The 15349-nt window shown below is 36.5% G+C and overlaps 1 pseudogene; it reads right to left on the bottom strand.

Annotated features, from left to right (window-relative positions):
* Positions 1-812: 812 nt before the first annotated feature.
* On the bottom strand, positions 813-15068 carry LOC110288669 (annotated as a pseudogene).
* Positions 15069-15349: the final 281 nt, after the last annotated feature.

Raw genomic sequence — 15349 nt, 5'->3', positions numbered from 1 at the left:
TCATTTACATGGATGATCACTTCCCCTTGAAATTTCATCCAGAGTTCAAGGTTTAAAAATTGCCTTCAATTGGAGTATTTATTTATTTTTTATCTTTAGTCCCCATCTCTTTCCTGAACTGACTCATAATGGCAGCTTCCTCAATGCCTTCCCAGGCAGGAATGGATCTCCTGTTCCTTTCAAATTTAATACTTCCCAAACTATTAACCAATCAAATAAAAAAGTAGTTAATATGGTCATCATCTCAGATCTTACTTGGAAACCATGTGATGACTACAGTCATTGGTACAGTAATGGAGAGATGATCTAAGATAGTTTGGTGATATCCTTCCACAGGAATATTCTGCCAGGGCTGTTGAGAAAGGTTGTTTCCATCCACTGTTGTTACTAAATTTGTACTAAGTTTAGGACTGTAAGAACTGATATACCAGTTTGATTTGGTTTTCTAATATTAGCAACACAGTCCAGATGACACCAGTAAGGAAGCTTTCTCTCTCCTTTCAACTGTACCTGAGGCTGACATATTGTGATTCTTTTTGCAGAAACTGGTAATCCTATCTTCATCTTTCAGCAAAAGTCTGCCTCTTGAAAATTTATGATCTGGTCTACCATAAAACACCTAGGGTTTTTATTGATATAGTATGTGATCATTCTTCTCTGGTTTACAATTCAGTAGGACTAGAACAGAACCAAGGATAGATAGATAATGAAACTTAATTTAGTTTCATATGCCCAACACCAGGCTAGTTTCTCCATTCCTACTTGATACTTAGTTATGCTAGGTTAATTATAAAGTTAGTTATGATACCAACCACTGATTTATCTTGTTCTTCATTGAATTTCTGTATATCCATATCAAACTTCTGAAATGTAGTTATATACTGCTCACAAAATTTGTTGTTGATCTTCTTTCTGTAAAGCAAAGTAATGAAAGCAGTCACATTTCATACCAATATGAAAAAGAACACTCAAAACCAATTAAATTGAACATTTCATACTATAAAAAGAAAAACAGCAGTATTAAATTATCTAATGGGAAATCATTATAGATTTTTTCCCATTATCAGAGAAGTCTTCTTTTATGTTTTAGCTTTTCAAAATTAAAGGTTTTAATATATATGTATCTCTTTTTTAAGAAAATTAATTGTATTTCAAAGTAGTTTTGTCATTATTTTCTACCAAAATAAGGTCTAATTTATATTTCCTATATTGACTCAGTTAAGACTTAGTGCAAAACATAAGTCAATTAAAATATACAAATTGCCTGCATATATAATTGATCCTTTTCCATATTGTTAAACATAATAAACCACAAATTACATTTCTAAGACTTTGCACAAGACTTCTGTTTTTCCAAAATGAATGTAAATCAAATTTTAAAATCTCATTAACAGTTACTTAAAGTAGAAACATTTTCACAGATATCTAAGAATTAAATTTATTTTTCCTTGAAGGCATGGAGTTATAGGGTTAAATTCTCAGACAAAATCAAAGCCACACATTTTTATTAAAGGCTCAAACATGACTTTTTTTTTTTAAACTTCAGCCACATGTAATTTTTAAAATGATACAGATGTGACCCTACAAAACTAACAATCCTACCTCTCCCATTTGTTCGTTTTCCAAAGTTGTTCTAATTTCTGGTTGCTCTCTTTGAAAGAATCTTTGATATAAGTTTCCATGCGTTTTCTCTTTTTGTGAAGCATCTTGTTAATGTCACCTATATTAAAAACAGAGTGTCATGTTGAAGAAACTTTAGTTGATTACATGTATTCAAGTAAACATAAAGATAGATAAAATTCATCCAGTAATGCCAAGGAAACTTAAAATTAAATTGANAGATATCACCAACATGCTTCATACTTTAGAATACTTAGGGTTTTGTATTTTCAGATGAAGGATGTTCAACCAGTAAAGTCTACAGAAATGTTCCACAACACAGAAAATTCCACTTCCATGTATTTTGGATAATAAATATCTAATCTTATCCAAATTTTGATTTCTGTAAGGAAATAATTTTATACTTCAATAACAGCTGTCAAAAGAACAAATGCACAAAACAAAGGATCAAAGGTGGGCTTGAATTTCTTCCTGGGGAATCACTTTAATAAAGGCTAATTCTTTTATAAATCTATAAAAGATGATGCAACTGAAAGAACACACTCGACTGTGTAATTGCTAGAACTCATTATTTAAAATATTCGATTTAAAATAAGAGGACAGCTAAGCATATTGGTTCACAATTTTAATCCTAGTACTATGGAGGTGGAGGCAGGCAGATCTCTGTGAGTTCCAGGTTAGCCTGGTCGAGATAGTGAGTTCCAGGAAAGCCAGAGCTACATAATGAGACCCTGTCACAAAAAAATCCACCCCTCCCCAACAAAAGAAAACCAAGAGGATACCTGGAGAGAAGGATCAGTAGTTAAGAGTGGCTGCTCTTTCATAAGACCTGGGTTTGATTCCTAGCACCTACATGATATTCACAAACATCTGCAACTCCAGTTCCAGTAGATGTGATGCCCTGTTCTAAATTCTGTAGGCACCAGGTACATATGTATATGACTCAAAGACATACGTACAGGTAAAACACCTATATACATAAAAATTGATGAAAATGTTAAAATTCTATGTTTCAAACGAGAATCCCCAAGGTTTTTAAATCTAATAAAGTTATTTTTAAGAGTATAGTCAGTTATACTTCAGAACATATCTTTTACAAAAACACTTGAACATTTTTGTAGGACGTTCTCATCAGTAACTACTGCAGTTCATAAAAATTGTAATACTTCAGAAAATGTTTAGTACCGTTCTAGCATAGATAGTTAGCTTTCAGTAATTAGGATGAAGCTATATTATGGTGTACATGTTTAATACTCTCAACATATATAGTAATATATAACACAGATTATTANATGATTGTTATGCCTCCTCCAAATAGAGCAAATCCTTCAGTTATAAAAATGATTTGATCAAATGTGTAACCTTAAAAAGCCAAATATTATTTTTCTTAAATATAATATTGTTTCATGGGGGTAGAGAGATGGCTCAGCACTTAAAAGCACTGGTTACCTTCCAGAGATCTGAGATTGGATTCCCAGCATCAACAAGGTGGCTCACAACCTATAACTCCAGTTACAGGGGATTCAATGCCTTCATCTGGCCTCCTCAGGTACCANACACACAAGTTGTGCGCATACACACATGCAAGCAAACAACCATACCCATAAAATAAAATTTTTAAAAAGTAATAAGGCTTACATTAAAAAATTAACACTGGATCAATGAAAAACTGTTGCATGTACAGAATTTTTTATACCTATCACTTAGCTTTGAATACATGGAACTGTAAAAATGTTTACATCTATTTTTTCCTCTAAAAAATCCCTTCAAAGCAGTTATGAAGATGCCTCAGTAGTTAAGAGGGCTTACTGTGAAAGGAGGAGGTTCGCAAATTTGAATCTAGTACCCATCTAGAAAACCAACCATGGATGGTTGCTTCTACAATAGCAGCACTGTGGTAGGCAGAGTGAGAATTCCTAGGACTTGGTGGCTGCTTGTCTAGCTGCATGTTCAGTGACAGAGCCTGTCTTAAGGGAATAAGGTGGAAAGTAATAGAGCAAAACCCAACATCCTCCTCTGCCCTCCACATTTGTATATATGCACCACAGACACAAACATATTAAAAAATAAAAATTAAGTTTGATTAATGTCACACCTGTTCAAAAAGCACCATTTTCACTTTCTGTACCACAGGAAAAAATAAGTCCATGATGGTAAATAAAAAATATTTGCAAGAGTCTGTGTCATGAGTAGATCTTGGGTACTGACTCTGCATCTAGTCCCACAACACCCAGAGGAAGTGCAACTCTCAGATGCTCTAACACTCCCAGGATCACAGGAAAGGCCCCAACATCAGGAGTAACAGAGTCCCCAAGGATGCAGGGACACAGGAACCCTTGCTTGGCAAGTGGCATGGATTCCTTCCACTCTGAACCTGCACCTGGAGCAGACCTGGGGTGCTGGCTCTACACCCACTCTTAAAACACCCAGAAGGAGACAGACTCCCAGGTATTCTGAAATGTCCAAGATCACAGGATCACAGAGGAAGCTTGACTCCCAGGAGATCAGACACACTCAGGAACACTGGAGTTCTGACAAAAGATCACAGCTGAGGGCACAACATCTTTCCCAACACCTTGTGTATCTGAGACCCCTACAAGAACCAGGGAAACAAAAACACCCTCCCAGACAGAGGCACGGGTTCATTGCAGCTTGCACGTGTGTCCAGAGAAAACCTAGGGCCCTGGCAGCCTACCAAATCTTTCAATACCCAGAGAAAGCTTAACTCCCAGGAGCTCTGACACAGCAGGATCTCAGGAGATTGGTCACACCAGAATTTCAGGATCCAAGAGCAGCATGTCTTCCAGGAGCTCAGAAAAACCCAGAGTCTCAGGATCCCAGGATCCCAGGATCCCAGAGACAGCTGGACTCTGATGAGTTCTGACACAATCAGGATTACAGGAGGGACAGGCTTCAGACAGAGACAGCAAGGGAAGGTAGCACCAAAGAAAATGAGATGGCTAGAGGTAAGCACAATAATATAAGCAATAGAAAACAAGAGTAGTTGGCATCATCAGAACCCAGTTTGGACACCTCAGCAAGTCCTGGATACCCCAACACATTGGAAAAGAAAGATTCAGATTCAAAATCACATATCATGATGATGATAGAGGACTTTAAGAACAAAAATACCTCCCTTAAAGAAATACAGGAGAACACAGGTAAACAGCTAGAAGCCCTTAAAGAGGAAACATAAAAATCCCTTAAAGAGTTAAAGAAAACACAATCAAACAGGTGAAGGAATTGAACAAAACCCATCTAGGATCTAAAAATGGAAATAGAGACAATAAAGAAAAGACAAAGGGAGATGGACCCGGAGAAAGAAAACCTAGGAGACATAGATGCAAGCATCTCCAACAGAAAAGAAGAGATAGAATAGAGAATCTCAGGTACAAAAGATACCATAGTCAACATTGACAGAACAGTTAATGAAAATGCAAAATGCAAAAATCCCCTAACCAAAACATCCAGGAAATCCAGGACACAATGAGAAGACAAAAACCTAAGGATAATAGGTATAGAAGAGAGAGAAGATTTACAAGTCAAAGGGCCAGTAAATATCTTCAACAAAATTATAGGAGAAAACTTCCCAAACCTAAAGAAAGAGATGCCCATTAACATACAAGAAGCCTACAGAACTCCAAATAGACTGGACCAGAAAAGAAATTCCTTCTGACACATAATAATCAAAACAACAAATGCACTAAATAAAGATAGAATACTAAAACAGTAAAGGAAAAAGGTCAAGTAACATAGAAAGGCAAGCCTATCAGAACTACACCAGATTTTTCACCAGAGACTGTGAAAGCCAGAAGAGCCTGGACAGATGTTATACAGACACTAAGAGAACACAAATGCCAGCCCAGGCTACTATACTCAGCCAAATTTTCAATTACCATAGATGGAGAAACCAAAGTATTCCATGACAAAACCAAATTCACACAATATCTTTCCAAGAATGCAGCCCTTCAAAAAAAAAAAAAAGATGGAAAAATACAACACAAGGAGGGAAACTACACCATAGAAAAAGCAAGAAAGAACTCTTCTTTCAACAAACCCCAAAGAAGATAGCCACACAAACATAATACCACCTCTTACAACAAAGGTAACAGGAAATACCCAACAGTCACTGGTCTTTAATATCTCTTAATATCAATGGACTCAATTCTCCAGTAAAAAGACATAGAGTAATAGACTGGATACATAAAGAGAACCCAGGATTTTGCTGCATACAGGAAACCCACCTCAGTGACAAAGACAGACACTACCTCAGACTAAAAGGCTGGAAAAATTTTTCCAAGCAAATATTTCCAGGAATAACGCTGTAGTTTCCTATTCTCCTATGAAATAAAATCAACTTACAACCAAAAGTATCATTTTTTAAGGATAAGGAATGTCACTTCATACTTGTCAAAGGATAAATCAACAAAGATGAACTCACAATTCTGAACATCTATGCTCCAAATACAAGGGCACCAAAATTCATAAAAGAAACTTTACTAAAGCTCAAAGTACATACTGTACCCCACATAATAACAGTGGGAGACTTCAACACCCCACTCTCAGCAACGAACAGATCCTGGAAACATAAACAAAACAGAGACACTGTGAAACTAACAGAAGTTGTGAAAAAATCGATTTAACAGAGATCTATATCTATGGATATCTATAGAACATTTTATCCTAAACCAAAAGAATATTCCTTCTTCTCACCACCTCATGATGACTTCTTCAAAACTGATATATAATGGGTCACAAAACAGGCTTCAACAGATATAAAAATATTTATACAAACCCATCCATCCTATAAAGTCACCACAGAATAAGGCTGATCTTCAATAATAATATAAATAATTGAAAACCTTCATATATGTGGAAGGTGAACAACAATCTACTCAATGATAACTCCATCAAGGAAGAAATAAAGAAAGAAATTAAAGACTTTTTAGAGTTTAATGAAAATGAAGCTACAAGATATCCAAACTTATGGGACACAATGAAAGCATTCCTAAGAGGAAAACTCATAGTTCTGAGTGCCTCGCAAAAGAAATGAGAGAGCATACACTAGCAGCCTGGCAGCACACATAAAAGTTCTAAAACAAATGGAAGCCAATTCACCCAAGAGGAGTAGAAGGCAGGTAATAATCAAACTCAGGGTTAAAATCAACCAAGTGGAATCCAAAAGAACTATACAAAGAATCAACCAAACCAGGAGCTGGTTCTTTGAGAAAATCAACAGGATAGATAAACCCTTAGCTGGACTAAAGAGAGGGCACAGAGTCAGTACCCAAATTAACAAAACCAGAAATGAAAAGGGAGACATAACAACAGAAACTTAGGAAATCCAAAAAAATCATCAAATCCTACTACAAAAGCCTATACTCAACAAAACTGGAAAATCTGGATGAAATGGACAATTATCTAGACAGATATCAGGTATCCAATTTAAATGAGGATCAGATAATTCCTGTAAAAACTCCCATAACCCTTAAAGAAATAGAAACAGTCATTAATAGTCTCCCAATCAAAAAACGTCCAGGACCTGATGGGTTTAGTACAGAATTCTATCAGACCTTCAAAGAAGACCTAATACCAACACTCTTCAAACCATTATGCAAAATCAAAAGAGAAGGAACACTATTCAATTTGTTCTACAAAGCCACAATTACACTTATACCCAAAGCATACAAAGACCCAATGAAGAAAGGAAACTTCAGACCAATTTCACTTATGAATATTGATGCAAAAATACTCAATAACACTCTGGTAAAAACAATCCAAAATCCAGGATATCGAAAATCTGTTTTCAACAATAAAGAACTTCATGGGGAATCATCCCCGAACTCAAGCTGTATTATAAAGAAATAGTGATAAAAATGTATGGTAATGGTACAGAGACAATGACTTCATGAAATTCACAGGCAAATGGATGGATCTAAAATATATCATCCTGTGTGAGGTAACACAATTCCAAAAGAACAAACATGGTATTCACTCACTGATAAGTGGATACTAGCCTAAAAGCTCAGAATACCCAAAATGTAATTCACATACCACATGAAGCTCAAGAAGAAGGAAGAGGAAAGTGTGGGTGTTTTAGTCCTTCTTAGAATGGGGAACAAAATACTCCTGGGAGGAAATATGGAGACAAAGTNCAGAGCAGAGACTGAAGGAATGACCACCTAGAGTCTGTCCAACCTGTGGATCCATCCCATATACAGACACCAAACCCAGTCACTATTGTGGATGCCAACAAGTGCTTGCTGACAGGAGCCTAATTGGCTGTCTCCTGAGAGGCTCTGCCAGAGCTTGGCAAGAACAGAGGCTGATGCTCACAGCCAANCATCAGACTGATCATGGGGTCCCCAGTGGAGGAGTTAGAGGAAGGACTGAAAGAGCTGAAGGGTTTGCAACCTTATAGGAAAAACAACAATATGAACCAACCAGACCCCCTAAAGCACCCAGGGACTAAGCCACCAACCAAAGAGGGGGGACCCATGGCTCCAGCTGCATATGTAGCAGAGGATGGTCTTGTCAGACATCGGTGGGAGGAGAGGTCTTTGGTCCTGTGAAGGCTCCAAGCCCCAGTGTAGGCAAATGCCAGGGTGGGGAGGTGGGAGTGGGTGGGTGGGGGAACACTCTCATAGAAGCACAGGGAGGGCTAATGGAATAGGGCTTTTCTGGGGTGAAACCAGAAAAGGGCTAATATTTAAAATGTAAATAAAGATAATATTGAATAAAAATAAATAAATAAAAAATAATTAAAATAAAAATATTCACATAATGCTATATATAAATCATAATAAGTCATTCAGATGTCATATAGTATATTAACTAATATTTCCTAATATATAAATTATGTTAATACTATGTAGTTATAAACAAATTATATATCCAAAAATGTACCTTCAAATTTTCCCAGAATATTTTGTACTGGAGATCTGTGAAGAAATTAAAGTTTTAAAAAGTAAGGATTTGAGGGATATAGTTTGATGGCTCAGCTTTTGCTAAAAGCAGGACGATGAGAGTTGGATCCACAGCATTACACCCTTCAAGAAAACCATTCAAATTAAGGATTAATCTTACGGAAATATTGTTTATAATATATATCATATTCTAATTATTAATATAGATTACTTGCTATACAATCAATTAAACTTTTCTGGAAGTACTTACACTAAGAAGGAAATAATAAGTTTGAACATATTACCCTGTATCTCCAACTATTCCTTCAGGATTTGCATTCCCATCATCATGAGTTACTGGATTCTGTACTGGGTTGGTAATAAAACAAGATATTAAAACAATTACTTTATTTTGCAAATTTTAATGAAACACTTTGTGATCGTACAGGCATAGTGCCAACATTAGGTTTTAAAGCAGATCTATGATTTGTCTAGAAGTTAAATAAAATCAAGTAATGTCTAATTGTCATCTAAAAATATGTTTTAAGCTATTTATTTATTTACATGTGATTAAATACAAGAGATACAGTATGAGATTTTCGATCTCCATTACAAGCCTAATTAGAATAACTGAGAAAAAAAGGAAGTGTAACATCAATGCCCAACATTAGATATCTGGTACCTTCAATAAGGTCCAATTCTGGAGCACTCCCATCTTGCTGTTCATCACTTGACAAGTTCCAGTTTTCCATTGGTGTCTCTAGAGACTATTCAAAATGCTGCCTTTCCACTAAGAAACTTACGTTTTCTGATTAAGAATAAAAAGAAATTTTTCAAGCCATTTGAATCCAAAAAAAATCACTTAAAACTAATAAAATTAAATATAAAATAACATTAAGAAATTATTTTTTTAAAAACAGCACTTCATAATTGCATGAAGGGTTTAAAGATAAAACCATATTTCTATTACCCTCTGATTTAATACTAAAGACCTTAAACATGGAACAGAATAGTTGGTTTCAAAGATAGCCATTGATAACCTAAACTTTAATATGTACACATTTTTAAAAAGAATTATTTAAGTTGAATAAAGTATTTTGGGCTTCCTCACTATAAAGGACTAAGAGTTTGTTATTTTTCAGTTTAAAACTCTCTCTCTCTCTCTCTCTCTCTCTCTCTCTCTCTCTCTCATAAACACACACACACACACACACACACACACTATGATGGCTTTAACTGTGACTTCAAGTGGGTTTATATCTAATCATAGGAGGATCTGCATTTTGGTCCCATTCCTGCTAGGTTTTTGATAAATTTGAGCAAATGTGTCTGCATGTCTGCATCTCAATCTCCAAATAAATTCATAGTTGCTATTATCACAAGCAAGCTCCTCAATCTTTTTCATCGCAATACAAATCTAAAGCAAATCTAAAATATAAAGTTCTGCCTGGCTGGACACATATTTTACTGCTACAGCAAGAAGCTCTGGGTTCAATCTTCAACAACGAAAAAACAAACAAAAATTTAAAAATAAAAAATTAAAAAGGTTCTGTTATCCTAATAAACCAGCACAGCAAGAAGTAAACTAAGATAGTATATGACCCACAATAAAACTGCTTGTGGACGTTGTACATCGTGGTGCGCACTAGGCTCCGCACCACGATGTACAACGTCCACAAGCAGCGGGGGTAAAGTCGATTGTGAACCCGGAAGTAGTACCATCCCGAGTCCAGTGAGCGTAACCTCCTCTCCTTACTCCCGAAGTAACACCTCTGCCCCTGCACCTTCACCTCACCCGGACCCCCACCTGAACCAGTATTAACCATCTTTCAGCAGGTCACTGACTCCCTCCACAGAGACTTCTCCCTACCATGCTTCCTCACGAACTTCGCTTCCTCAAGGACTCGGCTTGGTGGCCACCACAAAGCATACTGGGTAACAGAGTTGGGACAGCGGGAAAACAGTCTCAGCCAAGCCCCTTGCTGATTGGCCGTGTTTGCACATGCGTACTAAGGGTGGGTGAGGCCATATCTGTCTTCTGTCATCGAAGCAGCAAAAAGGCAGTATTTTAGCTGCCACTACTACCCAGAGACTTTCCATTTTCCAAGTTTGCAATACTAACTCGAAAGTTAAAATAAATTGAATCCCCCAAAAGACTCTCGTACTTTGTTTCAGTTGAAGGGGCTGTTGTGTGTAATTCTACATTGTTTCATTTATTTAACTAACGTGTTTTTGCATGTTTGTATTTATACAACATGCATGTCTGGTGCTCGTAGAAATTAGAAGAGGATGCCTAATCCCATGGAAATAGAATTAAAATCGGCTGTGAGCCGTTATGTGGGTCCTAGATACTAAACCTTGGTTCTCTCCAAGAGCAACAAGTGCTCTTAATTTCTAAGCCATCTTTCCATCCCTGTCCTGTGTGTGTTTTAAGGTACGCTGGATCATTTCTCTTGATAGGTGTTTATTTTTACTATACAGCAGACATTATAAAAATATGACACTTCCTAATATTGTCTATTTCCAGAAAAAGCAAAAACAAACAAACAAACAAAACAAAACCCCCCAAAACCCACATACTTTTAATGGATTGTGTAAATCATAAAAAGAGTTTCTGCAAAAATGATGTGTATACATTTCAATATATGTGTGCTTAAGGAGGCCAGAAATAGACATCTGCTGTATTCTCAATTATATTCCTACTTATTTTTTTTTTATTTTGTGTTTTATTTAATTTTTTTTTTTTTTGGGTTTTTTGCGACAGGCTTTCTCTGTCTAGCCCTGGTTGTCCTGGAACTCACCCTGTAGACCAGGGTGGCCTCAAACACAGAAATTCCCCTGCCTCTGCCTCTAAACTGCTGGGATTAAAGGCATGTGCCACCACTGCTTGTCCCAACTTATATCTTGAGACAGGGTCTCTCTGAATCTGCAGCTCACCAATGCCACTAGACTGGGTAGCCAGCAAGCTGTCTCCACCTACTCAGCATTGGGCTGCAGCCTGTATTTTTAAAGTGGATTCTAGGCCCCCACCTTAAGTCCATATACTTTCAAGGTAAGCTCTTTACCAAAAGAGCTATCTCTCTAGACCCTCTGCGAGGTTTGTTCTGTTGCTGTAGCTAATGTCTCTATTTTTTCTTTTTTTCTTTTTGTATTTCTGTAATCATGCCTAAGTTTAGGCTCCTAAAATGCTTAGTGCCGGTTTTGTTTGTTTCTTTACAACAGCAAATTGGATTGCTTGCTCACTTTACAATTTGCAGTTAATTGGGCAAACTGGACAAACTAACATTTCATTTGCTAGGCTTGTTGTTAGGTTTTTGTTAATTTGGTGGATTGGTTGGTCTCTTTTTTTTGCCACTGAAGATGAAACTCATAGCTTTTACATGATGCTGTGCCAATGAGCTACATCTTCAGCTAATCTTTAGGTCTGAATGCTGGGTGAGAAGTCACCTGTATGTGTTTTTAAGAAAACTACATTTACTGTGAAACCTAAAATTATCCCCCTATACTATAGAGTCTATAGACATCTGATGCCCTCTTCTGGCCTCTTCAAACAACAGGCAAATATCTCCAAAAACATATACCTCCAGATTTATCCAACATACTGTCTAGTTCATCTCTGTGAAGAAAGGGCAATAAAAAAATTAAAGGTAGAAATATAGTCGACTGGAAGGGCATTTGCCTAGCACACACAAAACTCTACACAGAAACTTCTTTAATTATTTATAATACATGTATAATTTTTGGTTTGGAACAAATGTCATATGCATATAAAATACATGGTGGAAAACCAAAGTGAACCTGTATTATTTACTTTTAAGAATTCATACATGTACACCCCACAGTCCTTTCTTCATAACTCTCCCACTCTTGCTGAGATCCTTCTTTTTCCCAGATGTTCCTCCTCTTATTTTTATGATGTTCCTCCTTTTGTTTGTGTGTATATCTGGGAAGATCTCATGCAGGTAGTCCTATTGTTTTAGTTGCTATGTGTTTGTGATCACAAGGTCTCAATGACACCAAGCTGGGCTTTAGCTCAATATATATCTGCTTCTGACCTTGAATTGCTGATCTTCCTGAATCTACTTCTCCAGTGAAGGGATCACAAACACTACTTTTGAAGTACTCTATTGACCTAGCAAAAATTTTTGAAGATATTTCCACATATCTTCATCTGTTTTTATGTGAGGTGATATATTCTCATCTTTGTCAAATGCTGGGCTCTTTACTGTATTGACAATAGAAAATGGAAATATATGAAAGTATGCTATATTAGCAATAGTTAATAAAGTACTATCGATTTGCATTTCCCTGGAAAAAATGCCCACGTGAGTTTTTGAAACAGCTTTTAGAAATGAAATAATTACATCCAGGAAATCCAGGACACAAGGAGAAAACAAAACTTAAGGATAATAGGTATTGATGAGAGGTAAGATTTCCAAATTAAAGGGCCAGTGAATATCTTCAACAAAGCTCTAGAAGAAATTTTCCCTAACCTATGGAAAGAGATTCCCACGAACATACAACGAAGCCTACAGAACTCCAAATAATTTGGACCAGAAAAGAAATTCTGGCCATCACATAATAACTAAAACAACAAATGCACTAAACGAAGGAAGAATATTAAAAGCAGTAAGGGGAAAAGTTCAAGTAATATATAAAGGCAGACCTATCAGAATTATACCTAACTTCTCCTCAGAGACTATGAAAGCCAGAAGATCCAGGACAGATGTCATACAGACCCTAAGAGAGGACAAATTCCAGCCTAGGCTACTATACCCAACAAAACTCTTTTACCATAGATGGAGAAACCAAGCTATTCTATGACAAAACCAAATTTACACACTATCTTCCAACAAATACAGTCATGCTAAGGATAATAAAGGGAAAACTCCAATACAAGGAGGGAAATTACACTCTAGAATAGCAAGAAAGTAATCTTGCACCAAACCTAAAAGAAGATAGCAACATGAACAAAATTCCAACTCTAACATCAAAAATAACATGAAGCAACAACGATTTTTCCTTAAGACCTCTTAATATCAGTGGAATAAATTTCCCAATAAAAAGACATAGAATAACAGACTGGATAAATAATACTCCTCTTGGGCATATAACCAGAAGATGTTGCCACTTGTAATAAGGACACATGCTTCACTATGTTCATGGCATCCTTATTTATAATAGCAAGAAGCCGAAAAGAACACAGATGTCCCTATTCAGAGGAATGGATACAGAAAATGTGGTACATTTACATAATGGAGTACTACTCAGCTATTAAAAACAATGAATTCATGAAATTCTTAGACAAATGGATGGATCTGGATGATATCTTCCCTAAGTGAGATAACTCAATCACAAAAGAACACACATGATATGCACTCACTGATAAGTGGATATTATCCCAGAAGCTCCGAATAGCCAAGATAAAATTTGCAAAACCCATGAAACTCAGGAAGAAAGAAGACCAATGTGTGGATATGTTGTTCCTTCTTAGATTGGGGAAAAAATACCCATGGAAGGAGTTACAGAGACAAAGTTTGGAGCTGAGACTGAAGGAATCCAGAGACTGCCTCANTCTGGGATCCATTCCATAAACAACCACCAAACACAGACAGTATTGAAGNTGCCAACAAGAGCTTGGGGACAAGAGACTGATATAGATGTCTCCTGAGAGGATCTGCCAGTGCCTGGCAAATACAGAAGTAGATGCTCACAAACATCCATTGGACTGAGCACTAGGGTCCCCAATGATGGAGCTAGAGAAAGTACCCAAGGAGCTTAAGGAGTTTGCAGCCCCCTAGGAGGAAGAACAGTATGAACTAACCATTACCCCCAGAGTTCCCTGGGACTAAACCACCAATCAAAGAAAACACATGGAGGGACTTATGGCTCCAGGTGCACATGTAGCAGAGAATGGCCTAGTTGGTCATCAATGGGAGGAGAGGCCCTTGGTCCTGTAAAGGTCCTATGCCCCAGTATTGTAGAATGCCTTTGCCAGGAAATGGGAGTGGGTGTGTTGGGGAGCAGGGGGAGAGGGGAGAGGTCAGGGTATTTTTGGAGGGGAAACTAGAAAAGGGGATAACATTTGAAATGTAAATAAAGAAAATATATAATAGAAAAAGAAATGACATAATTTATTTGCAGATTTTATGAAATAAATTCATGTTTTGCTAACATATTATAGGAACAACGTTCTGGTCTTTTCCTGGGATAAAACCATAGCAAGTTATTGTTTCTCAACATACTGTGACAACATTGCCAAGAGAAGGTTTATGTGCTGCTAAAACTCAGGTATAGGAGTATATAGATATAGGTAAAATTAGAAATGAAGTATATGAAGACTCTTAGCAAAGACTTCTTCCATTTCAGGTGACTAGCTAAAAGTCTAAGGAACTGCAGGACACAATCAATACCCAACACTGGATATGCTATACCCTCAGAAAGAGCCTCCTCCANAACATTTATGTCATCTTCTTCATTATCAAAGTCAAGAAGTGATAAGTATTCTTCCTTTGGTATCACCATCACTTTCTTAAGAGCCATTCTTCTCTTAAGCACTCAGATGCCTTCTTAGTTAAAAAAAATAAAATAAAATAAAAAGGAAAAAAAGAAAAGAAAAACCCATAGTTATCTTAATCCAAAAGTATCATTTAAATAGTTAAAAATGTCAAAAATCAAATAATTATCTTAGATCAATGAAAGATCATTTCTTTTGTTTTTTTTTAACACGTATATTTTTAATAATTTGTCTTTATCAGAGAGTTTTGTATACGTATTCAATATGGTGATACACACACACACACACACACACACACACACACACA

Source organism: Mus caroli, unplaced genomic scaffold, assembly GCF_900094665.2.
Source record: "Mus caroli unplaced genomic scaffold, CAROLI_EIJ_v1.1 scaffold_15412_1, whole genome shotgun sequence".
NCBI lineage: Eukaryota > Metazoa > Chordata > Mammalia > Rodentia > Muridae > Mus > Mus caroli.
This window is presented reverse-complemented; position numbering and strand designations above follow the sequence as displayed.